Source organism: Saimiri boliviensis, chromosome 15 (genome assembly GCF_048565385.1).
Source record: "Saimiri boliviensis isolate mSaiBol1 chromosome 15, mSaiBol1.pri, whole genome shotgun sequence".
Classification (NCBI taxonomy): domain Eukaryota; kingdom Metazoa; phylum Chordata; class Mammalia; order Primates; family Cebidae; genus Saimiri; species Saimiri boliviensis.
Genome location: NC_133463.1, coordinates 11,311,506 through 11,334,900, shown reverse-complemented (window position 1 = coordinate 11,334,900; position 23,395 = coordinate 11,311,506). Strand labels below are relative to the sequence as shown.

The window sequence follows — 23,395 nt, the reverse complement described above, 5'->3', positions numbered from 1 at the left end:
AAAAACTAGGGATACTGTTTGGAGTGTGGTAGGATACTAAGGCATACTCCAAGTTTTCTACCTGGTGCAGCCAATGAAGTAAACCTACTTCAAAGATAAGCAGGTGACTTAGGCTATTCTTTCTTGTAATGTTCACTCAATCCTTAACTCTGGTTCTTTTATTTTTTACTGTGAAACAGTGTTGGCAGGGACAAAGCTATATAGTGCTGGAGAAAAACTCTGAGTTTTGTACAAGACAACCATCAAGTCAGTTCAGAGAGCACTGTAGCACATGACAGCCTACTGTCTTTGGCCCTGCTGCCAGCCCTCTCAGGGCCTGAATAGCCCTGAGTCGCAGCCAGGCACTGATGGGATGGTCAGGCCACCTGCCAGGCTGCGAGGGGCTTCTTGTTGTTTGGAGGAATGAAAATTAGATCTTGGCCCTGTAGGGTTTCATAAACAAAAGTAATTATATAGCATTGCCTGATCCTTGACTTATGACTCAGGATGGAGAACACAGCCCGAGGGTGGGAGAAACTTCCATTCACAAACCATCTTGGCTCTCTTCTACTCTGTTTAATATCCATTTGAAAATTTCATGAAGGGATTAAAAGGATCGGGGAAAAGAAACTTGGCAGAGCCAAGGTGCTAAATGGTTCGCTGAATCAGAGCAGATCTGAACTCAAATGTGAACTCAAAAGCAATCTGGCCTGGGGGTGGTGGTGGTCGGGTGAGGGCATATCATCTTTGGGGGAGTCCTGGTCTGTGCAGGGAGAACATGTGTCACATAGAGCCAGCTGAGGGCAGAGCATCCAAAGACAAGGAAGAGCAACGTTATCTCCCATTACTCACTCTAGTGGTGCTTCTCAACATTTAATGGGCCTGCAAACCCCTCGAGGATCTCCTTAAAGCACAGTGTGATTGGTTAGATTTGGGGTAAGGCCCCAGATTACCGATTTCTCACCAGATCGCAGGTGATGCTGTTTGTTGCCTTTGAGTAGCAACAGGAAAGGGGGCAAGCCCATTTCTGTGCTAGCCAGCATCCTATTAGAACCCAAATGCCTCCAGCACAGAGGAAACAGGCCAAAGTTTCTTCTCTGAATGAGCAAAAGTCTGAGCTTTTAAGGCCCAGAAACAGCAATCTCAGAGAATTCCAAGTTTTTAAAACCAAAGTGGCCTGAACCTTTCTAATTTCCAATCTGCCAGCTCCTCACAGGTGCAGTCGGGTAAACAGGACCCTCAGCTGAACTATAACCTTGGGAAGACTTAAGAATATTTGCAATGCTGAAAGTGGTTAGATACAGAGAATGAACCTCATACACAGATTATTATTATTATTATTTTTAAAGCTAAAGCCACAGTTCCTGTAATCTGGACAATTTGTGCTTTGAAGCCTTTGAGGCCAGGCCAATAATGGGAGAGTGTGTGGCTTGGGGAAAGGCACCCCCAGCTAAGGGCTGCCATGGGGAATGTGGCTTACTGTTGACACAGCAGCAAATCCAGAGCTCTGCACAAACTCTCCTGATTTAAAAATTCAATATTAAAAACATTGCTGGCCAAACTTCAGTCTGCTGTTTCGTTACTTCCTCTTTAAAGAGTGCTTCCAGTAACTAAAAAGAAAAGGATAGTTAATGGCTAGTCTTTAAATTTTCAGTAAGAAAGAAAGCACTGGAGTTAGAGCAAGGGCCCTGGGAACTGAACACAGCCTGGATTCACCCACAGAAGTTTCTATGTGAGAGTGAGTAATTCCCCTGTATCTTACAACAGGAAAAGGCGGGTAACACTATTCAAGAGCAAGCCTGAGTAATTCAGCTCTAAGTCACCTAACATTTCAGTGTCTCGATTTTCTTATCTATAAAAATAAATGTGTTGAGTCTGGTGAGCTGAAAAATGTCTTCAGCTCAAACATTCTTGGGAGCAAATTAAAGAAGCAATTTACCTTTGAAGTTATTAAGAATTCTAGAACTGATTCTTCTAGTTTCCTAACATACCAGATAACAAAACGTTTACAATATGTGTAAAACTGTTCTCTGGAACACTGCTTTTTGATTTTTCTGGTAATGGTATTTGTGCTTACTGACTTTTAGCATCAGGTTACAGCTTGACTCTATTACTCTCATATCTTTTTTTTTTTTTTTTTTTTTTTTTGAGATGGAGTTTTGCTCTTGTTACCCAGGCTGGAGTGCAATGGCGCAATCTCGGCTCTCCGCAACCTCCGCCTCCTGGGTTCAGGCAATTCTCCTGCCTCAGCCTCCTGAGTAGCTGGGATTACAGGCATGCGCCACCATGCCCTGCTAATTTTTTTTTGTATTTTTAGTAGAGAAGGGGTTTCACCATGTTGACCAGGATGGTCTCGATCTCTTGACCTCGTGATCCACCCGCCTTGGCCTCCCAAAGTGCTGGGATTACAGGCATGAGCCACCGCGCCTGGCGATCACTCTCATATCTATACTCTAGGCTTCCCTTTTAAGAACAGGGTCACATCCTTGTCTTTGAAGTAAAAATGCAGTTTCCCATGGCAATGTTAACTTTTGGATTCTTTACAAATGTAAGAGAAATGCACTTAGTGCTGACCGAATTAAGGCTGTGTTCAATCAATTAGTACCTATTGGTGGAACAATCATGTGTAAGACGTAAAGAAGTAGAAAAATCCTGAACTTAAAAAAATTCAAAATGCATTTGATAAATGTGAATTGAATGAATGATGTAGAAAACAAATTTGGCAGGACTGAGGCAAAGAACTTGAAGGGAAGGGAAGGGTAGGGAGGAGACGAACTGCAGTAAAGGCCCAGGAGGCAAGGGCATCCCTCATCAGGGCAGCTTCTGAGTTCATGGTACATTCAAGACACTCCAATGGCTAGTATGGAGTGCTAGGGGACAGCGGTCAGAGGCCAACTAGGTGTAGGGGAAGGGCAGATGACTTTGGACTTTATGAGGTAATTGAGCATTAGTGACAATGTCATATTTGTATTTTAAAAAAAATCCTTCGGCTGCAGTATGGGGACAGGATGAGTAGGGACTTTGTGTGGCTGCAGAGAGATGGGTCAGAGCTTTCTAGGGGAGGGGACATGGCAGCTGGGCTCTGTGCACTGGCCAGTATGGTACTGCCTATGGTTCTGCCCCATAATGGTTGAGTAACCTTGGGCAGGTCACTTTATCTTCTTGCGTCTCAGATTTCTCATCTGGAAAATGGGAATAGCAATAGTACCTAGCTCTTTAGGGTTTTTTGAGTGGGTTAAATAAAAGCACACAGGCATTTTCATTCACTTCACTCTTTCCAGGAGGGTGACTTTAGGATGAAGAAAACAGTGGACAGTTTCAAGGGATGTTTAAGAGGCAGGCTGGGCGCAGTGGCTCAAGCCTGTAATCCCAGCACTTTGGGAGGCCGAGGAGGGTGGATCACGAGGTCAAGAGATCGAGATCATCCTGGCCAACATGGTGAAACCCCATCTCTACTAAAAATACAAAAAATTAGCTGGGCATGGTGGCGCGTGCCTGTGATCCCAGCTACTCAGGAGGCTGAGGCAGGAGAATTGCCTGAACCCAGGAGGCGGAGGTTGCGGTGAGCTGAGATCGCACCATTGCACTCCAGCCTGGGTAACAAGAGTGAAACTCCATCTCGAAAAGAAAAAAAAGAGGCACGGTCAGACACGGTGGCTCATGCCTATAATCCCACTTTGGGAGGCCATGTGGGTGGATCATGAGGTCAGGAGACTGAGACCAGTCTGCCTAACATGGTAAAACCCTGTCTCTACTAAAATACAAAAAATTAGCTGTGGGTGGTGACACATGCCTGTAGTCCCAGCTACTTGGGAGGCCGAGGCAGGATAATCACTTGAACTTGGGAGGTGGAGGTTGCAGTGAGCTGAGTTTGTGCCACTGCACTCCAGGCTAGGTGACAGTATAAGACTCCGTATTAAAATAAAAAAAAAAAAAAAAAAAAGAGGCACACTAGGCCGAACTGGGAGACAGACAGGATGCGGAGGGTGAGGAGGTCCATGTTGAGGATGAGTCATTTCCGGCTGCCACTTGACTAGGAGAAGTGGTTGGTGGGAAGTATACACTCTCCTCTCCAATCCTTGCTCCCTTCTTCCTCTGTACCCTCGGCGTAAGTCAAGCAGAACTACAACTACGGTGGTTGCTCCACACCCACTGTGTCCATTTCTGCTGCTCCCTCTGCCTGAGCCATTTTTAACCAACAGCAATGCCATTCCATTGCTTCCTTTATTTACCCATTTTATTTAGACATTCATTTATTCATTTTAATCAATAAGATATGCTATCCTTTTCAACATCTTCCCTTTTTCCTTCTCTTCCAAGCACATCACCATTTTCATTAGCCCCTTTTATACTGTGAGCATAACTTGTAAAGCATCCAAAAGTAAAGGAGAAAAGTGAAAGAGTGAATGGAGGAGTAAAAGCCATGTTCCAAAAAAGACTGACTTCACACACTATAAATTGGACAGCAAGTATGAAATCAGAGGGCCAACCATCTGGAAACATTAAGTCAAAACCACCATCCTTTCAGGACTTGCACTCTTCCAGTTACTGAATGATGTGTCTTTTTCTTTCTTATCTCCATGGTGAAATCCCTCACCATCTATAATTTTGACGGCTGAATCTTCTCTTTCTGACCTTGCTATTGCCATCAGCAATCAGCTCTGGATTGCAAGTAAAATAATTTTCTTGACAAAAACACTATCACGTTATAAATTCTTTCAAACCACAGACTTTTTCTAATAACATTTAAACTTCTGATTCCAGTATTCTAGTCATATCTTAGCCTGTTCTTTCAGCTGACTGGAGTGGGCCTCCCAGTGTTATTTAATGAAGTATCTCCTTGCTCTAGGTTCCCATTATTTTGTTTTAATTAGGCACTTTAATTTTTTCCATAAGATGAGTACATAATTTCTTCACTTTTGCAGCAACCTTTAAAAGTCCTGTTTCTTTTGACACATCTACTCTATACAACCAAAGGAGGGGAAGCAAATGTTGAACCAAGCAGAGAGATGCAGGGAAGGCCGACTTTTACCTTCCGAAGCTTTTACAGATACAGATCAAGGAATGCCCACCCCCGCGGCGCTCCTGAGGTGTGCTGAGGGACACCAGTGCAGCAGCACAAAACACGCACAGGCATGTTATTTTGATGTAAGTGAATATGCACTATGTTGTGGCAGGATCCTCCAAGTGGTAAGTCAGGAGGGAGTGGACTGGGTACAGTTTGTTACCCACAAAGATTTCTCATGATGTCAGGTGGGCAAGGCAGGCTGGCAAGTCTACTAGAATGGGAGTAGCTTTTTCTCAGGAGAACAGCATCAGGCCAGTCTAAAGCCCTTCATTCAGTGCCCAGGTACACAGTGGTGGCTATAGCCTCCTCTCATCTCACACTGGCTAGGGTTGAATTCAGGGGCACCCAAAAAGCCCAACCCAGGTCCCTTGGAGCTGAGGAGCCTGGGAAATGGCTTATACCTCCAGTCTGGGAAGTCTAAGGGCAGAGTACGTAATGGACTCTCTAACTAGACCACCCAGGCAGGATGAAGCTGCCTTTCCACGGGCACAAGGATGAGGGTTTGTTTAGCCCGCATGTGCCGGAGAAAGGCGGTCTGGGAGTATTCTCAAAGGAGTCTTCTCAAAGGAGACTGACAGAGAAAATGTCCGCCCACAGCCGTCCTCTGAGAAGGCTGGGGGCACCCACTAGCTGGGGGAAAGGTGTAGCTGCCTGCAGGGAACCAAAAGCTCCCAGAGAGAAGCAGCTCTGAAACGTGCCATGCCCAGAGGACATCGATTTCTGCTGCAAGAGCCAAGGAGAGAAACCCTGTCACCTCCACTGAATGCTCTGCCCATCCGTTGCTTATTACGCACCCATGTGGGTGGAAGAGCCACGTGATAAGGAGCAGGAGAGGAGCTGGAACAAGGAAAGGGGGGAAAACGATGTTTGCTAAGTCCACTTCTTCACAGGGTCTCCAAGCCAATGCGGGTCTGAGCCGGGAGAAGAGAAACCAATTTAACTGGACCAGAGGTGGAGTTTTGATCTTGATGTGAGGCAGCACTTTTCCATGCCTGAAACTGATCTGGGCCTCTAAATTATTGAAGGTGAACTGAAAAGGCTGCAGGTCCTGTCTGAGATTTCATCTAGGCATAGAAATGAGAAGTCAGTGGGGCAAATGCTTAGGGGATGGAAAAAGAACACAGGACGATTGACCCCCAGCAAGTTCTTCCAGCTGGTGTACTGGAGTTTCCTAATTTATGGAACACTGATAGCCATGAATCCTACATTTCATTGGCTGAGGTGACAATTCCTTGAGGTGGCACCTAAAAGTGCTCAGTGAGGAGCTCAGCCCAGAATTTGTTCAGTAAATGTAAGCTATTATTATCGTTATTTTTTGAGACAGAGTCTTACTGTATTGCCCAGGCTGAAGTGGAATGGCATGATCTCGGCTCACTGCAACCTCCGCCTTCCGGGTTCAAGCAATTCTCCTGTCTCAGTCTCCTCAGTAGCTGGGATTACAGGTGCCTGCTACTGTGCCTGGCTAATTTTTGGTATTTTTAGTACAGATGGGGTTTCACCATGTTGGCCAGGCTGGTCTCGAACTCCTGACCTCAAGTGATCCACCCATCCTGACCCTCCCAAAGTGGGACTGCAGGCATGAGCCACCATGCCCAGCCAATGTAAACTACTATTAAATGCTGTCCCCAGTGTCTGCAACTTGGCACTGATAATCACCATCATTAGATTTCAAGCTTTATGGTAAATGAATGATCTTTTGTCTTAAAATGATTCCATTACTCTCAACTAATAGAGCCTGTCAAAGAGGATTGACCATGCAGTTTCAGGCTAAAAGGTCACTTGTATGACCCCATTTTGAGTTACAGAGAAAATATGTGGTTTCAAATTTCAAAGCAAACAGTTATGTGAGTGAAACAGGCTACGGTAAACAATAAAGCCATTATTACAAATGAAATCAAACCTAAAGTTGGTGGTAGGAGAAAAACAGCAGGTCAAATCTCAATCCATGACAGATTCTTTACTTCAATACCATTCTCCAAGGTCATTTAGAGAAGTCGTCCACATGCTTCATTTTCATTTTTAAGTAAAGCCATTAACAAAAATGTCAGAAGTTTCTTTTAAAATGTTTTCCTCCTATTTAAGACAGCTATAATGAAACAGAGAGTCAGAAGAAAATTCGCATTTCCAGTTTAACATTCTTCCTTGGCCTAAGGTAAGGAAAGTGTTGTTATAAGAGGCCCCAACTTGCATCAGTGAGGGAGAGACTTGCCTTTAACCTGGGATTACAGAAATCAATGCTGTGCATAACCAATGCCAAGAATCACCTGGAAATATAATGACTTGCTTAATGAAAACGACTGTAAGTAATTAAAAAGCAGGGCTACTAGAATTCCTAATGCAAATCCAATAAGAATGCCTGCCCTATCCAAACAAATATAAAATGATCCCCTTTTCTGCCAGTGTTTCCTCTCCTGTGGAGAGCTTTACGGGGCTTCATGTTCAGCTGTGACGATGTGTGAGGCCATGACCTAATATTAAATGAATGTGGAGTTCAAGGGACAACTGCCATTTTTTACAGACTAGTCTCCAGTCACAGAGTTTATAAGACTTGCTGGTTACTGTGAGTCTGCGGGTTAGTGGGTTCCCCGTTTTGGGTGAACCAAGCACACCTTGCCCAGCAGTAATAACAACTCAATGAACTCAGCGATTGTAAACTCTGGTGGTTAACTCCTGTAGTTCACGAGGCACTGTGCTGTGAGTTCCCACACCTCATCTCAGCGAGCCTCGTTAATAGGCGGTCTGATCCTCTTGTATAGAGGGAAGGGTGAGTACTGGTGAGCAGCAGAGAGAGCTCAGACCAGAAGCCAGGGTGGTGTGGATCTGAGGAGCCATGCCCAGCGCTCTACCAAGGACGATTTTAAGCACCTGAGCTTTGCATGTTACTGGTTTCTCTTTTAGCTGTGTAAACTTGTACTCCAGGGCAAATCTAGCACAAATGATTAAGAAAGTTTACTGTGTCAATATACATAGAACATTAATTTTTGAAAAATTTTTAATGTCTAATAAATAGCCTTAGGGCAGAAGATGATATTTACTCTGAAATAAAATGTGTGTTATAATAAAATTATGAAATATCTAAACTTGACGGGAGAAAAAGCAGTATTTTGGCGGAACTCCTCTGTGAGCATATTAGATAAACTGCTACCTAAATTATGTTAAAAAGTTACCTGTTAGCAATGATCCTTTACTATGAAGCACATACAGTGTCCCTGGAACTGTGTTAATGTCCCATTAATAATGATCATTTCTTACTAAGCACATAGGATGTCCCCAGAATTGTAATCATGCCTTTCACAAATTTTTAAGTTTCATCCTGTGAGTATCTCTACATCACGTGTTGTTATCACTATTTTACAGATGAGGAAACTGATGTCCAGAGACACTAAAGAGGTTGTCTAAGACGTTTGGCTATGGAGGGGCGAGGGCTTCATACTGAAGTGGGTACAAGGATGGTATGGTCCACCCCATCTTGTCACAGTGTTGTTTCAGCTCTTAAAGAGATATGTATGAAGTACCAAATGCATTTTTAAATGCTTTATATTAAAGGAATATGGCTCAGGCACCCACACAAATTATATTTGACTTCTTAAAATCTACTCTTTTGGCCATTCATTGCTTAGTATTAATTCCAGCTTCCTCCAGAGGGTGAAGGAGGAAAAAAAATCTTGATTTTTGTTAAATCAAATATCCATGCTACTTGTTAATAGCTTAAATGCACAAAAGGTTAAAAGGTTTATAAATTGGGTTTTGTTCATTTTAAATTTTCCTTCTTTATGCTACTGACTGCAGATCTATCAAAGTTGGCTGAACTTCGATGAAAATAATGAAAAATATGTGAAAAAGAACAGTAAGCAACATAAGACTGTGGCTTCATTCTATCTTACTGCACAGAGCATGTGGAGAGCAGAGATCACCCAATTTTACTGCTGTTTTTACTAAAGTCCTCAGCTGTGCACATAGTATGCATTCATTCAAATGTTAACTGAGCTCAACTAAAATACTGCACATTTCGTAGAGTATCTAGCACACCCTTTCGGATTGTAAAGGTCCAAAGAAAATGTCAGATAAAATCTCGGGAAGTGAAGTTGAGAATGTTTATGTATTTGAAACGATACTCAAAGCACCTCTTTTTGACTGGAAATTACAGTGTAACTGAAGGCAAATACACAGAGACCATTTATTTACAACCTAACACACACATTAGCACTGATCTGTGCTTACAGCACGAATAAGGTGCAAAAGGAAATCAATACAAGGTAGAATTTTACAGCGGAAACAGTAAGGTCACTTAAAAAAATAATGAATATTGTTGATCTCATTTGTCAAGAAACACCGAGAATTATTTTCCATCTCTTGAAGAGTTCTTAGTATAGCAGTTAGAACAATTAGTTCTTTGCCTTAAGTACACTCTGAAAAGAACAGCTTATTTTTCATTTCTATGGATTCAGACTGAACTGCGGGATAAATAAATCTTCAAAATAAGACATGTAAGAAGATAGACACCTATTTCTTGCAGCACATATTTTCATCTTTCTAGCTCTTAACACTTCTTACATAAAATTATTTTCAAGTCTAAAATGTTAAAGGTAAGGCTTCATCACAATTTGCACTTGAAATATCATGTTTGGGTTCAAGTGACAGGAAGCTCAGCATTGACTAGTAAGTTCATCCACCTTGTCCAGGCCCATTTCAGCTCTGCCACTGGGCTCCTTGGAAGGAAAGCAGCAGGCTTGGGTCCTGCTAGGCAGAGCTGGGTTGGGTCCAGCCGTGCCTGAAGGTAGGCACTCCCTTAGGAGGCACAGGAGAGACTGTGTTAGAAGGATCTGGGTCTGTGGTCACAGGCTCTGTCCTCTCTATTCAGCCTCCTCCAACCAAGACTCCCTCCTCCTTCCCAGGCTCTTTGATGCCAGCTTCCACATTCCATGCTTTCCCCTGGAATCCCCTGCCCTCCTTGAGTCTTCCAAGCTGAAAAAAGAGTCAACCAAGCTACAGGGAAGCCTTTTCTGACCTCTCATTCGGACTCCCTTCCTTCCTCCCAAGCTCCTGCCTTATAGTCCTCATTCCTGAGTGGGGAGTGGTGGTAATGACCTTCATTCCCAAGGACGGGACACCTGAGAGCAGCTGCCTGGCTCCTGCCTGCCCAGCACAGCAGTTTAGAATCTCTCGTAGAGATTTTCGTGTGACATGTGTTTAGCTCAGGATGCGTCTTTGCCCCAAGATAAAAAAATAAAAATCTAAAAACTTCACCTAATGTATTGTGAATACGGTTTTGTTCACTTACCCACCTCCCCACTCATGCCTGCTGTCAAAAAGAAAAAAAAAATGAGCTCACTTACAAGGCTAAGGATTATAATAATCTAAAACCGACATTAAAAGTAATCTGACCAATACTTTAAAACATCACAGACATTGCTGGGTGGGCAAAACACATCTTTCATTAGATACGAAAACTCTGCCTTCAATATACGTTAAAATAGAATGTACTTTTTTGACATGATTCCATCATGCTTTCTTGTTAAAATGGTAACACCTGCTTCTATCTTGATTAACATTTAAGCTTCTCATACCTGTTTACTAAAGAAAAATGAATCCCCAAAGTGAAAAAGGGAGTTGGCTTTTAGAAACAGTTCTTTTATTCTCAGTCTCTAGCTTTGTTGTTGTTGAGTGAGAAATGTTTTCTCCTATGTTTTAACAAGAGTATAATTTTGCTTGCAGTGAAAGGTAGTTGCTGATGTTTGTGCCTCATGGTCTCGTAAGCTTTTGATTCTGGGCACAAGCACCTTCAATTTAAGAAGAGGAACACAGCAGCCATCATTTGTTGGGTGTCTGTCACCCATTGGACTAGGCAGGGTGGATATCTTCTATTTACCAGCCCTGCCCAGTGTCTATCATTCTCCCACGTGACAGAAGGGGAAGCGGAGGCGCGGAGGGTTTCAGTGGCTTGCCTGCAGTCAGTGAGCTGAAGGAGCTGCTGTCCACATTGGGCTGTCTATACTCTAAGTCTGTGCCCCAAGACTGCTCTGGATGGTCACGGAAACATCTATAGCCACAATGACTGAAGAGGGGCCAGACCTGGACATCAGCCAAGAAAGAAAAAAGGAAGAATATCGGCCAGCGCCCACCTCACCACCCCCAGCCTATATGATGCCAAGCCCCAGGCTTTCACAGCAAAACTCCTTCCTGCTACGGTGGGAGAGTGTGTACCTACTACAGGGAGAAGCCGTGGTTAGGAGTACTTGCTGTGCCAGAGGCTACATCAGTGAGGGGGAGTGAGAGGCAGGAAGATGATGTGAAAACTTTGTGAGGAGAGGCATTCATAAAATATAAAAAATAGGCCCCATGAATCCAATATGAGGCAGTGACAATAAAAGCTCTTTGTTTGGTGAGATTCTCCAAGGGGCTCTCAAAATGTGATGACATCCTCCTTCATGGAAAATAAGTATTCTAACATATTTCTAAGGAAATCAGAATAGTTCCTGAGCAATAGAAAACTAACAATCTAGTCATGACCTGATTAGATAAAAATCAGCCTATCTTGGTGAAGCCTGAGCCCATCTCTGGGGACAGATCCTTCAACCAGGCAGATCCACACAATACACTTCCCCCAAGCTCTGCCCTCAAGGGAACGACCCCAAAGGGGACCTGTTTAATCAAGTTTACATAGGCAGAAGAACTAGAAGGCAGGACACCACCACTAGAGGTATTTGTTCATTCAGCACATACTGATCATCTGCAAATGTGCCAGGCAGTGAACAAAATAAACACTGTGGAACTCACATATATTGCAATCAATCAACCAATCAATCCATCAATATAGGATGCAGTATGACAAGACTGGGTGCTGAAAAGCAAAGCAAAGCAAGGACTTACTAAGGTGGAAATTACTGTTGACTTTGATAACAAGAGTTTTGGTTAAAGTGGTTGGCAGGGTTTCAGGAGAGAGGGGGAGAATGAAACAGGAGACGGTGATATGGGTGGCTTGTTTCATGAGTTTGAAAAACAGGTTATAGCTGAAGGTTGGTAAGCAGAGTCAAGAGAGAATATTTATTTTACAATGGCAAAAACAGCAGCATGGGCTGGGAGCAGTGGCTCATGACTGGAATCCCAGCGAATGGGGAGGCTGAGGCAGGAGGAATGCTTGAGGCCAGGAGTTTGAGGCTGCAGTAAGCTATGATTATGCCACTGCACTCCACCTGGGCAACAGAGAGAAAAAAAAAAAAAGGCAGCAAGTTGGGAATGACACAACAGAAGAAAAATGCATGTGATGCAGGAAAGACTTTACATGAATGCACTGAGAATGGGATTAAAATGTGACCAAAAACTTTAACACAGAGAATAATGGCTTATATGTGTCAGGAGGTTGTATGGGATTTTTCTTAACTGGTCAGTGGTGTCAGAGGAGAAGGTCTTTTGAAATAGTAAGGGTTCTAAAGGTGTGGCAGTGGAAGAGAGCTGCTGTGGGTTGGTGCTTGTGCCTATGTGTGTTGCTGTTGGAGGCTGAAGGTGAGCGCAGGGCAGAGAGCATAAAAAGGAAGACAGTGACACCGTTGTGGGAATGTTCTTAGACAGCTGGTGTGTAAACAATGGTCTCATGGTCATGGAGGCAAAACCTAATAGGGACAGGTTGCTATAACTCTCCATTTGCTAGACATCTCCTGCCAAAAGCAAATCATCTGACGAGTGATAATTTCATCCTCTATAAGACAGAGGAAGGAAGTACTGCTTCTATGAATTTGCAGTTTATCAACAAGGAAACGGAGATCCTAGGGGAAAACAGCTAAGAATTCATAGAGTAATATAATGCTAAGGAAGGGATTCAGTCATTCAATTCATACTCATGCCAGGCACTGTTCCTAGTTCTAGAGGTACTGACATGAATGGAAGAGACAAGAGTCTCTGTTTTTGTGGCATGCTCAGGTATTCACACACATTCCACAGAACAGATTGCACAATTCAGAGCAGAGATGGGGGAGATTCTATGGTTGGCTTCTAAGGGAAAATTCTATGCCCATAAGGAGGAGGGGCTGGTGTGGCCACAGGTTCTAGGTTCCAGGGTCTGACCATGTAAAGCTCCCACTCTGCTCCACCATTTACCACTGCACAATCTTGAAGAATTATCTCCCTAACTTTAGGTTCCTTAGCTGTGCCATGGTGCTTATGATAGTATGGCTCATGATAGTACATTAGCTACTGTTCTTTTTAATGAACTGGAGAAAGCATTATCAGATGAACATCATAGACTATAAAGGCAATTTCCAGATTAATAGAAGGAAGAATTTTTGAACAATTCAAACTGTCCAAAACTGGAATTCATTGCTTTTTAAAGAAGTGCTAGTTAGCTTTTTATCCCAGGAATGGTTCGTGCAGAGGCAGACTTACCATCTGTCCAAGAAATTTTACAGGGGATTACTGTAATGGGTGGAAGGAGGAGGCCGATGAATGTCAAGTTCCTTTCTAATAGGTTCTGTGTTTCTTTGAAACTTCTATTTTCAAAGCAAGAAGAAAGGAACATGAAGACAGAACATGGAGCGAGAATTTTAAAGATAAACTGTAATAAGTATTTAAGCATGAAAATAATCATTGCAATATATTAAGAAAGTGACAAGAATATTTCTGATAAGTAGATTAAATCTGAGAAAAAAAGACGGTAAAGAAGAGGGAGGGCTAGGTGTGGTGGCTCACGCCTGCAATCCCAGCACTTTGGGAGGCCGAGGCAGGCAGATCACCTGAGGTCAGGAGTTTGAGACCAGCCTGGCCAACGTGGTGAAGCCCATCTCTACTAAAAATACAAAAAAATTAGCCAGGCGTGGTGGCGGGCACCTGTAATCTCAGCACTTGGGAGGTTGAGGCAGGAGAATCATTTGAACCCGGGAGGCAAAGATTGTAGTGAGCTGAGATCCTGCCATTGCACTCCAGCCTGGGCAACAAGAGTGAAATTCTGTCTCAAAAAATAAATAAATAAATAAATAAAGGAAAAAAGGAGCAGGATGCACAGCATCCCATCAGCCGTGGGCATTGTAGCCCCTGCACAGGTGTGGCTCTGCCTTGGTTAGCTGTTCTAGTAGCTGCAGGTCTGTGCTGATCCCTCACAGCCTTTAACACCCTGAGACTCAAGCCTCATGTACTTCTCATGCAGCATGTACGAGAGGGTACAGAATGTGTACAGCACCTCCAGCAGCACCTCCCTTTCCTCCAGGCCAAGGAAACCATTGGGTAGGAGCCATTTATTGGGCGAAAAGATCACCAACAAGGACCCCAAAGGCGGGGCTGATGCCTGTAGAACAGTGGCAGCTTCTAATGTTATCAAGAGCTGAATGGTTCTGCATTAAACTGTGCTAAAGGTCATGCTATATTTGTATGTAAAATGTCAGCTTATTTTTGAGATTTTGATATTATTTAGAAGACATGTAGCCAGCAATTACAGTTTAGTAATCACGCCAGGACACAGCACCCCTGAGGCAGGAGGCCACTGGCTCAGAACTCAGATGCTATCAAAGACCACTGGGTATAATGCCAGCCTCTCCAGACCAACTCTCTGACTCATGTGGTTTCCCTTCCATTAGCCTAGAGGAGATCGAGCTCTTCTGTGACATTCTTCTTTCTTTATTGATGACTAGAGGGAAGATATTGAATGTTTCTCTTTTGTTTAATAGCTCTAAAGACAGATAGCAGGAGGAGGCTTTTAAATGTTCATCTATTTTATTTACCAAGCCATTCTGGATCACTCTCCATGGTTTCTAGAACTCAGAAGGTGAAGCGTTCCTGTGTTTACAAGGATACTTGAAAAGGTATTTCAATAAATGCAGCCAATACATCTATGAAGAGCCTATGACTCCTTTTAACAGGCTAAAATTGCCACAAAAGAAAAGTTATTCCAGGGAAATGATGAAGAAAAGAATAAATATATATAAAACTTTTTGTTTGTCTCAGAAAATATTTCTAGTCTTTGGGTAAAGAACTACTCAAAATGCAACTTCTTATTTTTCAATGCCAGCTTTTTCAAACATGATCAACAGCATAATGTGACCTACTTCCTCTGACACCTCAGAAAAGTGATGTGTCACCCCCAAATCCATTTCCCCGACTTGCAGGGTGAAAAACAAATACTTCTACAGTCATCCTTCTCTGACAGATGAGAAGGGCTCTTTTAATCAACATTCTCAAAAAATAGTTTTGTTTTGCTTTTTTTCCCTGCAGAGTATCTATCAAAAGTTCCCTTATGGCTGGACAATCTAAGTAATCCTTGGGTTCAGCAATCTAACTGAAACTGAAATCCTATAGCAAACTGAGGAGACTCAAAATACGGCCTTACAGGGTACCAGGGAAGGAAGTGATGTAAGGACTAGAGTGATTTTTCAAAAAGTAGGATTCCCTGAGAGCACTTGATGTGAGTACCCTGATGAAACCAAAGAAGGCCCCGAGACCCCTAATGGGTCGCAGAGAGGCTGTGGAACACTGAACGCAGAGCAGACGCAGGACGCACATTGGTCTACGTCTGAATCCTGCTCCCGTGTCTTCTAGCTCTGTGACTCTGGACAAGAGAAGTCCATCTGTGTGCTTCTCTTTTCCCATGTGTTAAACGGGATAATAACAGCATCTTCCTCACAGGGTGGTGGTGAAGATGATACGGTGCAAAGGCTGGAAGGCACTGGCCACAGGGCCTGGCATACAGAAGGTGTGAACTATATTTTTACAGTAAAGGGGTTATTTTTAATTGGACATACTGATAGTACTCGGTATTGTGAGAAAATCACTTCCCTGGTCAATCCATCCAAACACATGCAAATTCTAGATGTTCTTGTAAAAATGAAATGCACCAAAAGAGAATCTACAAAAAAACTTTATGGAATTTTGGGAAGTACTGTGTTAAACCTGTTTACTTGGAGGAGATCCAACACCTTCACTAGGTTGAACCTTCCAGTTCATAAATAGGGTTCTGCCTCTCCATTTACTTTCGATATTTTTCATCGGTGTTGTTTAGGTTTCAGCATGTAAGTTCTGTACGTGTTTTGTTAGATTTATATGTTAAGTATTATATTTTTGAGCCAATATAAATGGTATTGTATTTTTAACATGAGTTTCCACATACTCATCTCTAGTGAGAAATACAATTGACTTTTGTCTGTTGATCTTAACATCCTGTGACATTGCTGAACTAACCTTTTGGTTCTAGGGCTTTTAATTTACATTTTTGTATAGATTATTTGAGATTTTCTATGTAGACAACCACATAAGACAAGACAAACAACAAAGAAGGAGAAGATGTAAAAAAAGTGAGCTGAGGAAAATGTGAGAGAAAGAAGAGTGAATATCAAGCAAAACCTCCCAGGAGTTAGGTGCAAGCTTACACAAGATTATTCTAAAACTTATATGGAAAGGTAAAGGGGTATAATAGCTAAAACAATTCAAAAAAGAATAATGAATAAAGAATCAGTATATTCAATTTCAAGACATTAGCTAGCTATAGATATCAAGATTGTGGCATCATGGAGGGATGGACGCACAGATCAATGGAGCACAACAGAGAACCCAAAAAGAGCCCCACGAAAGTTCAAACACTGATTTTTGACAAAGGTGCAAAAGCAATTAAAAGAAAAAGGACTAGAATTTTCAACAAATGGTGCTGGAGCAATTGGATATCCATAAGCAAAAATAGGAATATTGACCTCATACCTTTCACTTCAGACCTTAAACAAAAATTAACTCAGACAAAATCATACAGTCAATTGTAAAACAACAAAAAAATTATTATTAGGAAACAACAAAGAAGAAAATCTTTAGGACTTGTGGCTTGATGAAGGATTCTTTGATATGACATCAAAAGAGTGATCCATGAAAGAAAAAAATGAATAAATCTGACTGATCAAAATTACAAGAACTTTTTCGCTGTGAAGGACCTTGTTAAAAGGATGAAAAGATAGGCAACAGACTGGGGAAAATATCTACATGATATACATCTGACAAAAGCCTCATATCTAGAACATATAAAGAGTTCTCACAGCTTTAAAAAACCAAACAATCCAAATGGAAAATGGGCAAAAGACATTTCAACAAAGAGGGCATATAAAAAGCAAATAAACATGTGAAAAGATGTCAATATTATTAGGCATCAAAATCTATCATTAGCCATGAATGAGTTATAACTACAAACTTGTTAGAACAAGTAAGATGAGAGAGAATAGAGAGAGAGAGAGACAGAGAGAGACAGAGAGAGACAGAGAGAGAGAGAGAGAGAGAGAGAGAGAGAGAGAGAGAGAGAGAGACACCATCCAATAAATGCTGGCAATAATGGAGAGAAACTCTATCACTATATGCCTTGATAGTGGCAATGTAATAGGGTAGAGACACCTGGTAAATAGTTTGGCAGTTTCTTTAAAAAACGAAACATACACTTACCATAGGACCCAGGAACTGCACTCCTGGGCACCTGTTCCAGAGAAATGAAAACTACATCCACGCAAAAACTAGACACAGTTGTTCAGAGCAGCTTTACTTATAATAGCCCCAAACTAGAAGCAATCAAAATGTCTCTTAATGGGCAAATGATTAACTAAACTATGGTCTATCCATACAAGGACTGGCATTCAGCAATGAAAAGGAAGGAACTATTGAGGCATTCAATGACTGGGAGGTATCTGAAGAACAGCTGCATGAAAAAAGCCAATGTCACACGTCACATACTGCATGATTCCATTTATATAACATTCTCAAAATCAGAAGGATGGAGAACAGATGTAGTGGTTGTCAGGAGACAAGGATGAGGAGTCATGAGGATGCCTGTGCAGCACAAGATCTCTGTGGTACAGAATAGGATCCTGATCGTGGTGGTGGTTACACAAATCTATACAAGTGATAAAATGAACTATATACACAAGGTCAACTTTCTGATACTGTACTAACATTATAAAAGACTATCGGAGTGTACCAGGTGACACATGAGACTTCAATCATCTTTGTAACTTCCTGTGGATCTATAATTTCAAAGTAAAAAGTTTAAAGGAAACAGTTGGAGGAGAGAGAGAGAGAGAGAGAGAGAGAGAGAGAACAATAATCTACTTCCCAAATAAAGGAACAATCATGATTTTAAAAAACAACACAAGAGGTTAAATCACAATGTAAGTTGTCATGTTTCTCAGGTTATAAGACATTTTATATGGAGAAACAGGTTCTCACATTTCTAATATTGGGAAAATAACCTAGGGTCAAACTTTGGCCTCAAAATCAAAGATGAGACTGTCTCCTAAATTGTCTCAAAACTTTAAAATGAAGTCTCTTTTTGAACAAAAAGTCTTTTCCCATTATTATGGTTCAGAATATGCCACTGATTAAAATATGTTATTTAAATAGTACCGAAGACAATAAGGTACAATCATTGAAATGATTCATGTCTGTGAGGATACTAAATTGAAGGTATATTGAGAAGATGAGATAGAAACAAAAGAAATTTAACACATTAATAGTGTTCTTTCAAAGAGTTTCTCACTAATTTTTTTTTTTCCTTTCTCTGTCACTCAGGCTGGAGTGCAGTGGAAGGACCACGGCTCACTGTAGCCTCGACTCCCCAGTCTCAAGTGATCCTCCTGCCTTAGCGCTCTGAATAGCTGGGGCTACAGGCATGCACCACCATGCCCAGCTAATTTTTATATTTTTGTGGAGAAGGGGTCTTGCCATGTTGCCCACGCTGGTTTCGAACTCCTGGGCTCAAGCTGATCCACCCACCCTGGCCTCCCAAAGTGCTGGAATTACAGGCATGAGCCACCTGGCCTCAATAACATTTTCATGTACGAATTATAATAATCCAATTATAATAATCCAAACAGAACAATTCTAGATTTAAATGATTTCTTACTGTAAACTGAAGTGCTTTAAAAGTTATATTTTGATAAGAGATTTTTAAAAAATCAAAACAAAGAACAAGGATTTGGAGCAGAGCTGACATCTTAGTCTACCGAAAATAGAATTATTTTTCTTTAAAAACTCCCCATTATCATGCAATCTATTTAGAAGAACTAGCATCAGAGATACCATAGTTGACATTTCCCAAGTCTCCTTCATGAATTCTACATTTTACATGACCATTTAAATAGAGATGTGTATAGAGTGAAGGGAAAAGTTTTGAAAATAGCAATGCTTCCAAGTTTACGTTCCACCTAAATGTGCAAATCAGTTCTAGGATCAGTGATGCAAACGGTGGCTTTCTCATCCTATAGCATCTCCCAATAATGCATCAGGCATGTTTAGGATAAGCCTTCCTATCTTCCATCTCTCTTCCCACACATCACTAGAGTATGGGTTATGACAGCGTTTCTGGGATTTAAGGACTGGGAACAAGGATAATGAAAAGGTCAAGTGGAAAAAGCTGCCTGTGCGTGTAATATGGAATCCCAATCTCTATTTGTAACTCGGTTGTTCCATCTGTTTGCTTTGAGATGGACGTATTTCTGGTAGACAGTGCAACCCAAGAAATGATCCACTAGAACCCCTCTTAGCAATGGTCTGCCGGGCTTTCTTATCAAGGAAGCCAAGGGTTTCACAATTTCATTGTCATTAGGGACAAGAGCTCCCTCTAGTACACATCATTTTACAGTGGGTTGACACTAAGTAACCCAATGAATCCTGTACTCAATGTTCTGCCAGTACACATGGCCTCTAATCAGTGAAATAGAGGCCAATCCTAATTCAACCTATTGAACAGTAAGATGTTAATGGGGAACCTGGCATTCCACTTTGCCTTCTTCACTAGGTTGACACTTTTATTAAATAATCAGAAATGGATAAAAGGGAAACAGCGTAAAGTGGGCTCGCAAAGATACAAAAGCAGACATAAAATTAAGAAGACCTTTGTCCTACATGGATTTCTTATCCTCCGCATTTGTAAAGAATCCGAAAAACACATTTTCTATATAAATAGAACAAAATTGAATCCCTGTCACAAACACTCTTAATTAACTCAGAAATCTGCTTTTATTCTGTCTTCCATGTGTGCATAGGGAAGTGTACCTCAGAATCTAAATCACGACAGCTATGAAAACAAGTCTGGCATAGCTGACAGATTTTTTTCTCGGTGAGTATTTATAAAGCAGAAGTTATGCTTAGTCAAATAATTTATAATTACTATCTGTATAAAACCTTAACCATATCATGTTCATGTACTACAGAATTTAGCATTTTCTGCACAATGGGTTCTGGAGACTATAGCATCATACCCAGAATATTAGATAAATAGTCTGACTGCTGTCATTTTAATAATGTAAAATTACAGGAAGTGAGTGATTAAAAAGTAACCTTAATGTTGTTACTTTTGGTTCAGAATGGTAGCAAGATCTCTTTGGTTTTTTTCATTCCCAAATCCCTGTTAAAATGAAAATAATAAAACGAGCAGAAAGAACAAGAGACATACAAAGTGTACGGATGAGTTCGTACTAACCTCACAGGACAGTGGCAATCACGCGAAGTGTCCGAGGAAGATTCCAGGAAGAAATGAGTGCATTTGCCTGGCACCACTCCGCAAAGAGCAGGACCTGAGGGCCAGGAGAGGCCCGGAGTGTGGGCTCAGAATCAAAGCTGAAAAGACAGAGCCTGTGAAGCACCAACAGAGCAATGGTGGGCTCCTAAAATCCCCACCCTGATACGGCAGTGAGGCAAGCCCCACCACCTGCCACCTTTGCCAGCACCCGGGGGTCCTTGGCAGGCCGAAGCAGGCAGACAGCAGGACTAGGGTAAAGGGAGCCTTCAGAGGGTGGGACCTTTAGCTCCTCGCTCTGCTGAGCTCTCACAAGGCCAGGAGCAGGACACTTTCCAGGAAGGAATTATTTTTCCCTCTGAAGAAACTCATCAGCCCTGGGAAGGTACGCTCTGGAGGAGACGCCTGCTGAAGTTAGGGATTCTAATGTGGAGAAAGTCAGCTCTGCATATGATTTCATACAGCACACTCCATCATCAGCAACTCCCACCTCCGCACACGGAGATTCCACTCTGATTTTTCAGAACTCCCTTGTAAGTGGTAATGGGCAGCCAAACTTCTAACAGGAAAGCCACAGACTATTCAAATAATCGAACAGAACAAAAGCGACCTGAAGGAAAATAAGATATGCTAAGGACATTTGCAGAGAACTTCCGAAGGCCTAGGAAATAAAATACAGAAATAAGTGAAGTTTTTGTAGCTCTAAAATAAAAAGCAAATGCTCTTTAAAAAAACCCAACAACAGAAAGAGGCAAAAATAAGCTTTGGAAATTAAATAAATAATTAAAGATTCAATAGGTAGGTTTGAAGAAATATCAAGGAAGTCTCCTAGAAAGTAAAGTGATAAAAGTTAGAAAATAAGAAAGAAAAGATAATAACAATTAGAGGATTCATCCCAGCAGACTCAGTACACAAGTAATAAGAGTTATAAGCAAGGGGAATAGAAGATAGTGAATGGGAGAAATTGTTTAAGAAATAATATCAAAAAGTTAGTCAGATGATGGGACACAAGTACCTATGGCTGGAATATCTAGAGAATGAAGAAACAAAAATCGACAGTGAAGTAAATTTCTGTAAAGTCCAGAGCATGAGAGACAAAGAGAATATCTTTAAAAGCTTCTAGAGAAAAATCAGGGCACATTCAGTAATCAAAATGGCACTGTACTTAAAAAGAGCATTTAGTGTCTTCAAAATTGAGGGAAATGATTTTTAAGAGATAATTATTAACCTACAGCTTTATGCTCAGAGGGTTCTTCTTCAAGAAGGTTACAATAAAGATACTTGTATGCAGAGATTCAATACTACTTGTGGTATGCAGAGATTCAAAAGAATAAAGATACTTGTGGTATGCAGAGATTCTAGGTACCTTTTCTTAGGAGGCTTACAGAGGGTGTGCTTCAGTAAGGTGAGAGAACAAACCTACAAAGAAAAAGATAAGAGATCCAAGAAAAGAGGAGATTCCATCTAGAATGGCAGCCCAAGGCGGTTCCCACATTCTCTTGATAAGCCACAGCACAGCAGCTGTTGGAGCAGCTTCGAGAGCCACTGGCCCAGAAATGACCCTGGAATAGAGATCTAGGAAACAGGTCTGTATGAGCACACATGAAATATTATTCAAAGGCATATGGCAGAAATGCTGGAACATTTGGGAAAATAATCTGACTCCAGGTATATTTTTAAAAAGGCAAAAGACAAAAGGGAGGTCATTAACTCTATAAAAAGGGACTTTATAAGCAAAGAGTCATGGTTACAGGATAGTATGCAGAATGTGTAGCTATATTAATTGTCACAATAAAATTAACTTAAAAAGTAAACTAATTATAAAGACTCCCAACTTATATAATTTCTGCCATCTGGCATATTCCCTGGGCAATTCAAGGGGAAAGACAATTAAAAAATGAGTTTAAAATATTACTGCAGGTTTTCCATACACTATGGAGTAAATCTCATAGATTCAAAACTTACTAAACGAAGCATTCTCATATGGATGCTTGGAATCTGGGAAACTAATATTGACTGAAACACAAATACTTTACTTTGATGAGCTCTACTCAACTTCTGAGACCCACAGGAGAATACATCAAATAACAGCATTAATATGCTGTTCTATCAGTGAGACCACTGAAGCTGCATCCACAGTGGTGCGTGTGGACAACAGAGATCAACGGGCCTCTGGCTTTCCTGTTTGCATGGCACCTCCCCAGCCCTGGAGCCATACAGCACTCATAGTCTCATCCTGCTTCATCCTATTACAGGGCTGATTCTTCTGCATGAACTTGCCACTGACTAAACTCTACATTTACTGTCCGTCTCCTGCACTGTAACTAAGCAAGCTCCAGAGGACATCACTGCCACTGTTACTCACCCTTGTATCCCTGTATAATCAAATATTTAAATGACTGAAAGAACGAAGGGTGTAACTGAAGGAGAGTAGCATGTTTCTCCCAGCTTTCTTATGGGGACATTCTACCTTGCTTGGATGTTGGCTGGGAGGGAATGGGCCTCGGGGGATTCTGATGCCAGCCTCCACCCTGCCGGGCTTTTCAGTAACTATCACCTATTCTCCCAGTCTTTGATCGAGCCTAGTTACATCCATTCTTGTTTCTTCACTTTGGGAATTTCATGGATCCCAGAAACATGTACCTTAAATGAGGGATTCTTTAGAACACAACTCTCGGGTAATAAATCAAAATTTCAACAATATGGGCTGGCAGTCCCACCCTCAGAGGTCTTATTTTTATCTGCAGTGGAGGGATAGCCACTTCTGGGATGGGATCCAGTAATCTGTAAGTTCGTGTTCCAACACGAAAATAAATTACACAGAAAGATGTTCACCTGTTGAAATACCAGAGGCACTTCCTGAAGTGCCTTGCCTAGAATTTCTT

At 41.6% G+C, this 23,395-nt stretch overlaps 1 protein-coding gene across 12 annotated transcripts in view; it reads right to left on the bottom strand.

Moving 5' to 3' along the window:
* Nucleotides 1-23,395, bottom strand: part of FAM110B (family with sequence similarity 110 member B) — a 156,165-nt gene that overhangs the window by 6,345 nt on the left and 126,425 nt on the right. For 2 of the 12 annotated variants that reach the window (XM_074386664.1, XM_039464808.2), the window contains one exon: nt 20,475-20,611. The exons of 9 other annotated variants lie outside the window; for them this stretch is intronic. The gene's annotated coding sequence lies outside the window, so the exon portion shown is untranslated. The remainder of the gene's footprint in view (nt 1-20,474; nt 20,612-23,395) is intronic. One more of the 12 variants, XM_074386667.1, reaches the window with a different exon arrangement.